Source organism: Leuresthes tenuis, unplaced genomic scaffold (genome assembly GCF_036924035.1).
Source record: "Leuresthes tenuis unplaced genomic scaffold, fLeuTen1.0.hap1 SCAF_108, whole genome shotgun sequence".
Taxonomy (NCBI): Eukaryota; Metazoa; Chordata; class Actinopteri; order Atheriniformes; family Atherinopsidae; genus Leuresthes; species Leuresthes tenuis.
The window spans coordinates 147480-157215 of record NW_027325462.1 but is presented as its reverse complement, the minus strand read 5'-3'; the positions used below and the strand labels follow the sequence as shown (position 1 = coordinate 157215).

Genomic DNA, 9736 nt, shown 5'->3' with positions numbered 1-9736 from the left:
CTGAAAGAGATATTGATGCGAGACCCGATCAAATGCTTTTTCAAAGTCTAAATTTAAGATGACAAGCCGGGTGTTTCTGTCTCTAGCGTAATCAATGATGTCTCGAATCAGTACGAGGCTGTCGGTGAGTTGTCTCCCTGAGATGGCACAAGCTTGGTCTGGGTGAATTACCTCCTCTAAAACAGAGGACATCCGTGTCGCTAAAACCTTGCTAAAAAGTTTACAGTCAAAGTTTAAAAGTGTGATGGGCCTCCAATTCTTTAGGTCAGTCTTATCATTTTTTTTATAAAGTAGAGTCACTATTCCCACTCTAAAACTGTCAGGCAGTCGGTCGAGTTTTTCAAAATCTTTAAAAACATCTAAAATGTCTGATGATAAAAGGTCCCAATAGGTCAGATAGAATTCTGCTGGAAGCCCGTCTAAACCCGGAGCTCGACTTCTCTTAAAACCTGTTAGGCATTTTTTTAACTCTAAAGCAGTAAAATTCTGTGTCAAGTGTGCATTCTCTTTTACGGTTTTGTCAACGAATTTTAAGATTTCTGCCGATGTTTCCAAGTGCACTGGTTTCTCTTTGTACATGTTACTATAAAAGGTATGTACAGTTTCAATCATCTCTTGTGTGGATTTTGTTAAAAACCCATCTTCTCTTTTTAGATTTTGAATACACTCCTTTTTATTTATAACTTTCTTTCTTTTTCACCTTCCTCAATTTCCTGCTCCCTGCTTCTTACAAAAATTCCTTTACTCTTTATTTCTGCTAAAACTGACATTTCCTTTTTGACATCTTTGATTTCTTCTTTAAAGTCTATGCCACACTGATTTAGTTTAAAGTAGCGCTGTAAGCGTTTATGTAGTCCCATCATACATCTATTCTCTTTCCTTTTTTTATGTTTACCTTGCTGTTTAAAAAAAGTCTGGGTCATTTCCTTCACCATTTCCCACCATTGTGCATGTGTTTCGTAGAGGTCTTGAAGGATCTGCCACTCTTTATAACATTCCCTGTACTGACTGACTATGATTTCATCCTCCAACAGGGAACAGTTGAGTTTCCACAGACCACTTCCTACCGTCACACCAGAAGGGGGTGAAAGGGTGCAGGAGAGCATAAGGTGGTCTGAAAAGAAAACAGGGGTTAATCTAACATCAGTGGGTGGGCAATCTCTAGTAAAGAAATAATCAATGCGAGAGGCTCTGGTGCCATCATGACTAAACCAGGTGAAGCCCTCCTCTCTGGGATGCATGGTTTTAAAACAGTCAGTAAGCTTAAAATCCCTGCATATGCCCTGAAGTAAAATCGAAGTCTTATCCACTTTAAAATCTACCCCTGCTCTTTTTCTATCTTTCCTGCTCAAGATACAGTTCAAATCCCCTCCTACAACTAAAGGTACTTGCCCTAGCATGTAAAGCTGTATATCTTCTAAAAGGTCATACCTTTCATTTTTTCCATTGAAACCATAAATATTTAAGAGGTTAAAGTCTTGCCCCATAAAATTCAAGTGTGCTAAAAGTGCCCGTCCGTCTCTCACCACTGTGCTACCTTTCACCAGAACATGCAGATTTTTAATTAGAATGGCCACACCATCATTTTTATTTTGATTTGAGCCACTCCATATCGATAAATGGGGCCACATTTCCTCCCATTGTCTATGGTTTTTTAAAAAAGGTAGTCCACATTCTTGTATTAAAAACACATCTGATTTTATGGAGTCTAAGAAGGATAAAATACTCTGGGCTCTTGTCTTTGATTTCACACTTCTCACATTTAGTGTTGAGAAGGTGAGAACCATTAAAAGCATAAAGGAAAGTAGGTATGTCATTTTCGTTTTTCTAAGTTATCAAAACAAATTACACACAGGTTATTTCTTGGGAAACTAGCTCTTCCTTCATTTCTTTAGGTGAAAAGTGAGTAGGGTGATATATATTTCCTTTTCAGACTCTCGGTGTTGGCCTCTGACGCAATGTTGCATTTAACTTTGAGTCCCTGGGGGTTGATTGCAGAGCTGAAGTTAAAAAGGAGACCTCATTTGGTGAGTCGGAGGGGAAGACTCTAGGTTCTTCCACTGAAGAACTGTCTGAAAGGGACCTAACCCTTCCCCTCTTCTCTGATACCACTGGGGAATCAGAGGCTCAGATGCCTTCCTCTTCGGCTGTTGACCTTCGGGGAGGTGAGTATCTTCACTAGACTCACCTGTCTGCTCTTCCTCCTCATTTAGCGTAGCTCCACCCTCTGCCTGTGAATTCTCACAGACTTCAACACTGAGTGGTGAGGCCTCTACAGGCCCCTCCCCTTTTTGCTCCTCACTTCCAATCCAAGCTTTTGGCGGGAAGTTTGAATTTATTGGGTAAACCTCTTCACTTTGTTCACCAACTGCCACCTTTGGTCCTTCTCTTTGTTGGCTTGACTGTGGCTTTACCGTCTTTAATTTGTTGGCAAAAGATTTAGGGCAATCTCTGAAGAGGTGATTTAATTCTCCACAGAGATTACATTTCCTGCCATTTGGACACTCTCCAAAAGTTTGCCCAATTTCTCTGCTCTTCCCACATAACACCTTGGTACAAGCCTCAACCAGGTGCCCATAATCACCACACTTGCGGCAGAACTTGGGCTGCCCCTGGTAGTGGATGTAACCTCGGTTTTCAAGGTGGCCAGAGTGTCGCCCACCCGCTGCACTGAGCACTCTTCAGCCCTTTTAAATGGTATAACTTTGCACTCCCGCACGCTCCAGCAAGCACCATTCAAGCAACAACTTTGCACTCCAGCTTCGAACATCGGCACAGTCGCAACAAGTAAGGCGACTCTACTCAGAGAAGTCACTCTGCACAGTAAGAAGATTTCTTTTGCCCAGACAGAAAGGGCTTCACCCGCAAAGGTAAAGCCTGCCAAAAATAGAAACAACTCATTAGTGCTGCTCTCCACAGAAATCTTTAGTAAAAGGCGAAAGACTTGTACGTTATGAAGAGAAACCAGAGTACGATTATCCGTCACTGCGGGAGCAGGGCATCAGGCTAGTTGGCATAGCCACCTTCCCCATGGTGAGCTTTGCTTGGTTGAGACGCTTGCTCCCCTCCCCCCCTTGCTCCTCGGCTGACCAACTAGGAACAATCGGGCCCTATTCGATTGCTGCCTTGTCTTTTACTCTGTGCAAAAGACAAGGCAGCAACAAAAACACCACGAGAATCCCGTATTGAGGCTTTGTTCTGATCGCTCATTCGGTGTCGCGTTTCTTTCAAGCAATTCTCCCGGTTAGCCCACACTCGGCTCGCTCCCATAGCCGTGTTAAAGTCTACTTCGCATTCACTCTCTTTTCTCAGCAGACTCTTGGGATTTTATCTATAAAATGAATTCCTTCACTCAAACTATGTGAAAACTGCTTTGTCCTTAATATTTACCATGTCTAGAAAGATTTAAACAAAAAAAAACAACGTTGTACTTTGCAGTAAAAGAAAGAGCAAATCTAATGTTTCAGGAATCCGAGAATAAGCTTACTTTCATGAGTTCTTCACGATTTCGGATTTTGCTATAAAATGAATTCCTTCACTCAAACTAAATTAAAACTGCTAAACCGCTAATCTGTTATATGTAAGGCAGATGTTCATTTTCACCGAAATAGGATCAAAGGGTATTCGGCCAATCGAGCTGTAGCAGCTTCGGTAAAAGAGTATAAGTTGAAGAGTTTGTGAATAAAGGTGTGCGCACACATAGTGTGCTGTACGAAAATAGGCAGGGAGCAATGCCGGCTGGGGTATATGTTCTTGTATGTTGTCTGACTGTTTGATTTGAATGTGTTGTGTAAGTGTCCTGTTGAATGTTACATGTTTGGGCTTTGACACGCTTCACTGTGGTTGTTAACTGTGTGGTATATCCTGATATGTTATATGTTTGGGCTGTGTGACATGCTTAATGCTTGTCAGTAGCTACCCACTTATTCATATATAGCAATTGAATACATAAGAAGTCCGGACATACTTTGATAGTAGTTGTAGAAGTATCCTTATTGATAATAGATCACTAATTCATAGTGATAGAACAGTAGATGAACAGGTGCTTGCACATGTCTCACGAAAATAAAATGGGTGTATGATTGCTGACGGCAGAGCAATACTGCCAAACTTATGAGTTCTTTTGGCAAACTTGATTCAGTGTCTTGACGTGTATACGCTGTTTCGCTGACTTGATTGTCACAAGAAACAAAGTGTGTTTGATAAGATCCGACCATTTTATTACGGGAGGATCAGTATGTATGGATTCTGATGTGACTGATAAACCCATTCGTATCTTAAGCATAATCTAATACGTGAGACAACGCCCTGGCACACGATTAAAAAAAAAAAGAGAGAGAGCGGTTTTGTGTCCCCACAGTCCATAATGTAGAAAAGAGAGAAAAAAGCCTTTCTGATTTGGTGTGTGTGCTCATAGTGCAGAGTGTAGAGAAAAGTAAGCCGTTTTGGTGTCACGGGTGTTGTGACTTACACACACACATTTCTAAATTGAGAAAGGAAATTATTTTAGAGGAAGCACTAGAGTATAGATCCCACATTTGTTGATAGGCATTCATTTATTTCTTCACTTCTGATGAAGTTTCAACAATAAACAACAAACTTTGTATTATGAGAAAGAACCAGACTCATTCTTCAGGAATCCGAAAATAAGCTCTATTTTATGAGTTATGCACGAATTCAGATTATCCTATAAAACGAATTCATTAACTCATACCAAGTTAAGACTGCTTTGTCCTTCATATTTATTCATGTCTAATCAAGTTTCAATGATAAACAACGTTGTACTTTGTAGAATGAGAAAGAACTTCTTCAGCAATAAGCATCTCTCGACATATGACGAAATACAGATTTTGCTATAAAATTAATTCCTTCTATCAGCCTGACTTAAAACTGTTTGTCCTCCTTATTTATCCACTTCAAATCAAGTTTCAACAATTAAAAAAAATTTGTAGTTTGAGAAAGAACAACTTAATCTTCAGCAATCAGTATAAAAAGAGGTGCAAATGCCAACCATACATACCTAAAAGGTGGAGCGGAAGTATTCAGCTGCAAGTAGGTGTGAATGTTCGACCATAATTTGTAAAAAGCGGGTAAGAAAAGGTTCGAATGCCCGACTATATATTAACAAAAGCGGGAGGAGAGGTCTTCGGATGAGAGTGGGTGAGAATTTCCAACCATAATCTATAAAATACGGTGAAAAAAAATATGTGAATGCCTCATAGAACACTAAAAGCGGAAGTGTTCGGCTGCAAGAAGGTGTGAATGTCCGACTATATTTGGTGAAAAGCAGGTGAAGCAAGGTCTGAATGCCCAACCTTACATCATCAAAAGCGAGATCAGAGGTGTTTGGCTGCAAGAAGGCCATAGTTTGCCAAAAGCGGGTAAGGTGCGAATGACCGACTAAATATCAACAAAAGTGGGGGCGGAGGTCTTCGGATGCAAGTGGGTGTGAATATCCCACCATACAAGTATGGTGGAGAGGAAGCTGTGAATGGCCGACCATAGTAAAAGGCGGGTGAGAGAAGGTGCGAATGTAAAACCATACATAATCAAAACAGGGAGCGGAGGTGTTCTGCTGTAAGAAGGTGTGAATGTCCAACCATAGTTGGTAAAAAGCGGGTAAGAAAAGGTTAAAATACCCGACTGTACACAATCAATAGCGGGAGCGGAGTTGTTCGGCTACTAAAAGGTGTGAATGTCCGACCATGGTTTGTAAAAAGCGGGTAAGAAAAGGTGCGAATGCCCGACAATGTATGATCAAAAGAGGGAGTGGAGGTTTTCGGCTGCAAGAAGGTCTGAATGTCCAACCATAATTTGTAAAAACCGGGGAAGAAAAGGCTCGAAAGCCCGACTATACACCATCAAAAGTGGGAGCGGAGGTGTTCAGCTGCAAGACGGTCTGAATGTCCATCAATAATTGCTAGAAAACATGAAAGAAAATTTTCGAATATCAAACTGCACATGATCATAAGCAGGAGCGGAGGTGTTCAGCTGCAAGAAGGTGTGAATGTCTACCCATAATTACTGAAAAATGGGTAAAAAAAAGGTGCGAATGCCCAACCATACATCATCAAAAGCAGGAGTGCATGTGTTCGGCTACAAGAAGGTGTGAACGTCCAACCAAAGTTTGTAAAAAGCAGTTAAGAAAAGGTTCGAATATCCAACCATACATAATCAAAAGCGGGAGCAGAGCTGTTCGAATGCAAGTAGGTGTGAATGTCAGATCATAATTGGCAAAAAGCTGATGAGAAAGGGTGAGAATGCCCGACTATACACCATCAAATGCGGTAGCGGAGTTGTTCGGCTGTGAGTAGGTGTGAATCTCCAACCATAATTGCTGAAAAATGTGTTAGAAAAGGTAAAAATGCCGGTCCATACATAATCAAAATCGGGAGAGGTGGTGTTCAGCTGCAAGAAGGTCTAAATGTCCATCAATAATTGCTAGAAAACATGAAAGAAAATTTTCGAAAATCAAACCACACATGATCATAAGTGGGAGAGGAGGTGTTCAGCTGCAAGAAGGTGTGAATGTCCACCCATAATACCTGAAAAATGGGTAAAAAAAAAGGTGCGAAAGCCCAACCATACATCATCAAAAGCAGGAGTGCATGTGTTCGGCTACAAGAAGGTGTGAACGTCCAACCAAAGTTTGTAAAAAGCAGTTAAGAAAAGGTTCGAATATCCAACCATACATAATCAAAAGCGGGAGCAGAGCTGTTCGACTGCAAGTAGGTGTGAATGTCAGATCATAATTTGCAAAAAGCTGATGAGAAAGGGTGAGAATGCCCGACTATACACCATCAAATGCGGGAGCGGAGTTGTTCGGCTGTGAGTAGGTGTGAATCTCCGACCATAATTGCTGAAAAATGTGTTAGAAAAGGTAAGAATGCCGGTCCATACATCATCAAAAGCGAGAGAGGTTGTGTTCGGCTGCAAGTAGGTGTGAATGTCCAGCCATAATTACTCACAAACGGGTAAGAAAAGGTAGTATTGCCAGACCATATATGATCAAAACAGGGAGCGGAGGTGGTTCAGCTGCAAGAAGGTTTGAATGTCCGACTAAAGTTCAAATATATTAAAGAAAGCGGGAGGAGAGGTCTTCGGATGAGAGTGGTTGAAAATTTCCGACCATAATGTATAAAATGCGGTGAAAAAAAGGTGTGAATACCCCATAGAACACTAAAAGGTGGAGCGGAAGTGTTCGGCTGCAAGAAGGTGTGAATGTCCGACTATATTTGGTGAAAAGCAGGTGAAGCAAGGTCTGAATGCCCAACCTTACATCATCAAAAGCGAGATCAGAGGTGTTTGGCTGCAAGAAGGCCATAGTTTGCCAAAAGCGGGTAAGGTGCGAATGTCCGACTAAATATCAACAAAATTTGGGGCAGAGGTCTTCGAATGCAAGTGGATGTGAATATCCAACCATACAAGTATGGTGGAGAGGAAGCTGTGAATAGCCGACCATAGTTTGGAAAAAGCGGGTAAGAAAAGGTTTGAATACCCGACTATACACCATCAAAAGAGGGAGCGGAGGTGTTCCGCTGTTCGAAGGTGTGAATGTCCGACCATAGTTGGTAAAAAGCGGGTAAGAAAAGGTTAAAATACCCGACTGTACACAATTAATAGCGGGAGCGGATGTGTTCGGCTACAAGAAGGTGTGAAAGTCCGACCATGGTTTGTAAAAAGCGGGTAAGAAAAGGTGCGAATGTCCGACAATGTATGATCAAAAGAGAGAGCGGAGGTTTTCGGATACAAGAAGGTTTGAATGTCCCACCATAGTTTGTAAAAAGCGGGTAAGAAAAGGTTCGAATGCCCGACTATACACCATCAAAAATGGGAGCAGAGGTGTTCCGCTGTAAGACGGTGTGAAAGTCCGACCATAGTTGGTAAAAAGCGGGTAAGAAAAGGTTAAAATACCCGACTGTACACAATCAATAGCGGGAGCGGAGTTGTTCGGCTACAAGAAGGTGTGAAAGTCCGACCATGGTTTGTAAAAAGCGGGAAGAAAAGGCTCGAAAGCCCGACTATACACCATCAAAAAGAAGGTTTGAATGTCCATCAATAACTGCTTTAAAACAAGAAAGTAAATTTTCGAATATCAAACCGTAAATGATCATAAGCGGGAGAGGAGGTGTTCCGCTGTAAGACGGTGTGAAGGTCCGACCATAGTTGGTAAAAAGCGGGTAAGAAAAGGTTAAAATACCCGACTGTACACAATCAATAGCGGGAGCGGAGTTGTTCGGCTACTAAAAGGTGTGAAAGTCCGACCCTGGTTTGTAAAAAGCAGGTAAGAAAAGGTTCAAATGCCCGAACATACACCATCAAAAGAGGGAGCGGATGTGTTCCGCTGTAAGACGGTGTGAATGTCCGACCATAGTTGGTAAAAAGCGGGTAAGAAAAGGTTAAAATACCCGACTGTACACAATCAATAGCGGGAGCTGAGTTGTTCGGCTACAAGAAGGTGTGAAAGTCCGACCATGGTTTGTAAAAACCGGGAAGAAAAGGCTCGAAAGCCCGACTATACACCATCAAAAAGAAGGTTTGAATGTCCATCAATAACTGCTTTAAAACAAGAAAGTAAATTTTCGAATATCAAACCGTACATGATCATAAGTGGGAGAGGAGGTGTTCAGCTGCAAGAAGGTGTGAATGTCCACCCATAATACCTGAAAAATGGGTAAAAAAAAAGGTGCGAAAGCCCAACCATACATCATCAAAAGCAGGAGTGCATGTGTTCGGCTACAAGAAGGTGTGAACGTCCAACCAAAGTTTGTAAAAAGCAGTTAAGAAAAGGTTCGAATATCCAACCATACATAATCAAAAGCGGGAGCAGAGCTGTTCGACTGCAAGTAGGTGTGAATGTCAGATCATAATTTGCAAAAAGCTGATGAGAAAGGGTGAGAATGCCCGACTATACACCATCAAATGCGGGAGCGGAGTTGTTCGGCTGTGAGTAGGTGTGAATCTCCGACCATAATTGCTGAAAAATGTGTTAGAAAAGGTAAGAATGCCGGTCCATACATCATCAAAAGCGAGAGAGGTTGTGTTCGGCTGCAAGTAGGTGTGAATGTCCAGCCATAATTACTCACAAACGGGTAAGAAAAGGTAGTATTGCCAGACCATATATGATCAAAACAGGGAGCGGAGGTGGTTCAGCTGCAAGAAGGTTTGAATGTCCGACTAAAGTTCAAATATATTAAAGAAAGCGGGAGGAGAGGTCTTCGGATGAGAGTGGTTGAAAATTTCCGACCATAATGTATAAAATGCGGTGAAAAAAAGGTGTGAATACCCCATAGAACACTAAAAGGTGGAGCGGAAGTGTTCGGCTGCAAGAAGGTGTGAATGTCCGACTATATTTGGTGAAAAGCAGGTGAAGCAAGGTCTGAATGCCCAACCTTACATCATCAAAAGCGAGATCAGAGGTGTTTGGCTGCAAGAAGGCCATAGTTTGCCAAAAGCGGGTAAGGTGCGAATGTCCGACTAAATATCAACAAAATTTGGGGCAGAGGTCTTCGAATGCAAGTGGATGTGAATATCCAACCATACAAGTATGGTGGAGAGGAAGCTGTGAATAGCCGACCATAGTTTGGAAAAAGCGGGTAAGAAAAGGTTTGAATACCCGACTATACACCATCAAAAGAGGGAGCGGAGGTGTTCCGCTGTTCGAAGGTGTGAATGTCCGACCATAGTTGGTAAAAAGCGGGTAAGAAAAGGTTAAAATACCCGACTGTACACAATT

At 41.9% G+C, this 9736-nt stretch overlaps 1 non-coding gene across 1 annotated transcript; it reads right to left on the bottom strand.

Moving 5' to 3' along the window:
- Positions 1 to 2859: 2859 nt before the first annotated feature.
- Positions 2860 to 2973, bottom strand: LOC140287097 (U5 spliceosomal RNA). Its single transcript, XR_011911457.1, has one exon. It is a non-coding gene; the product is annotated as a U5 spliceosomal RNA (small nuclear RNA).
- Between the last annotated feature and the right edge of the window lie 6763 nt (positions 2974 to 9736).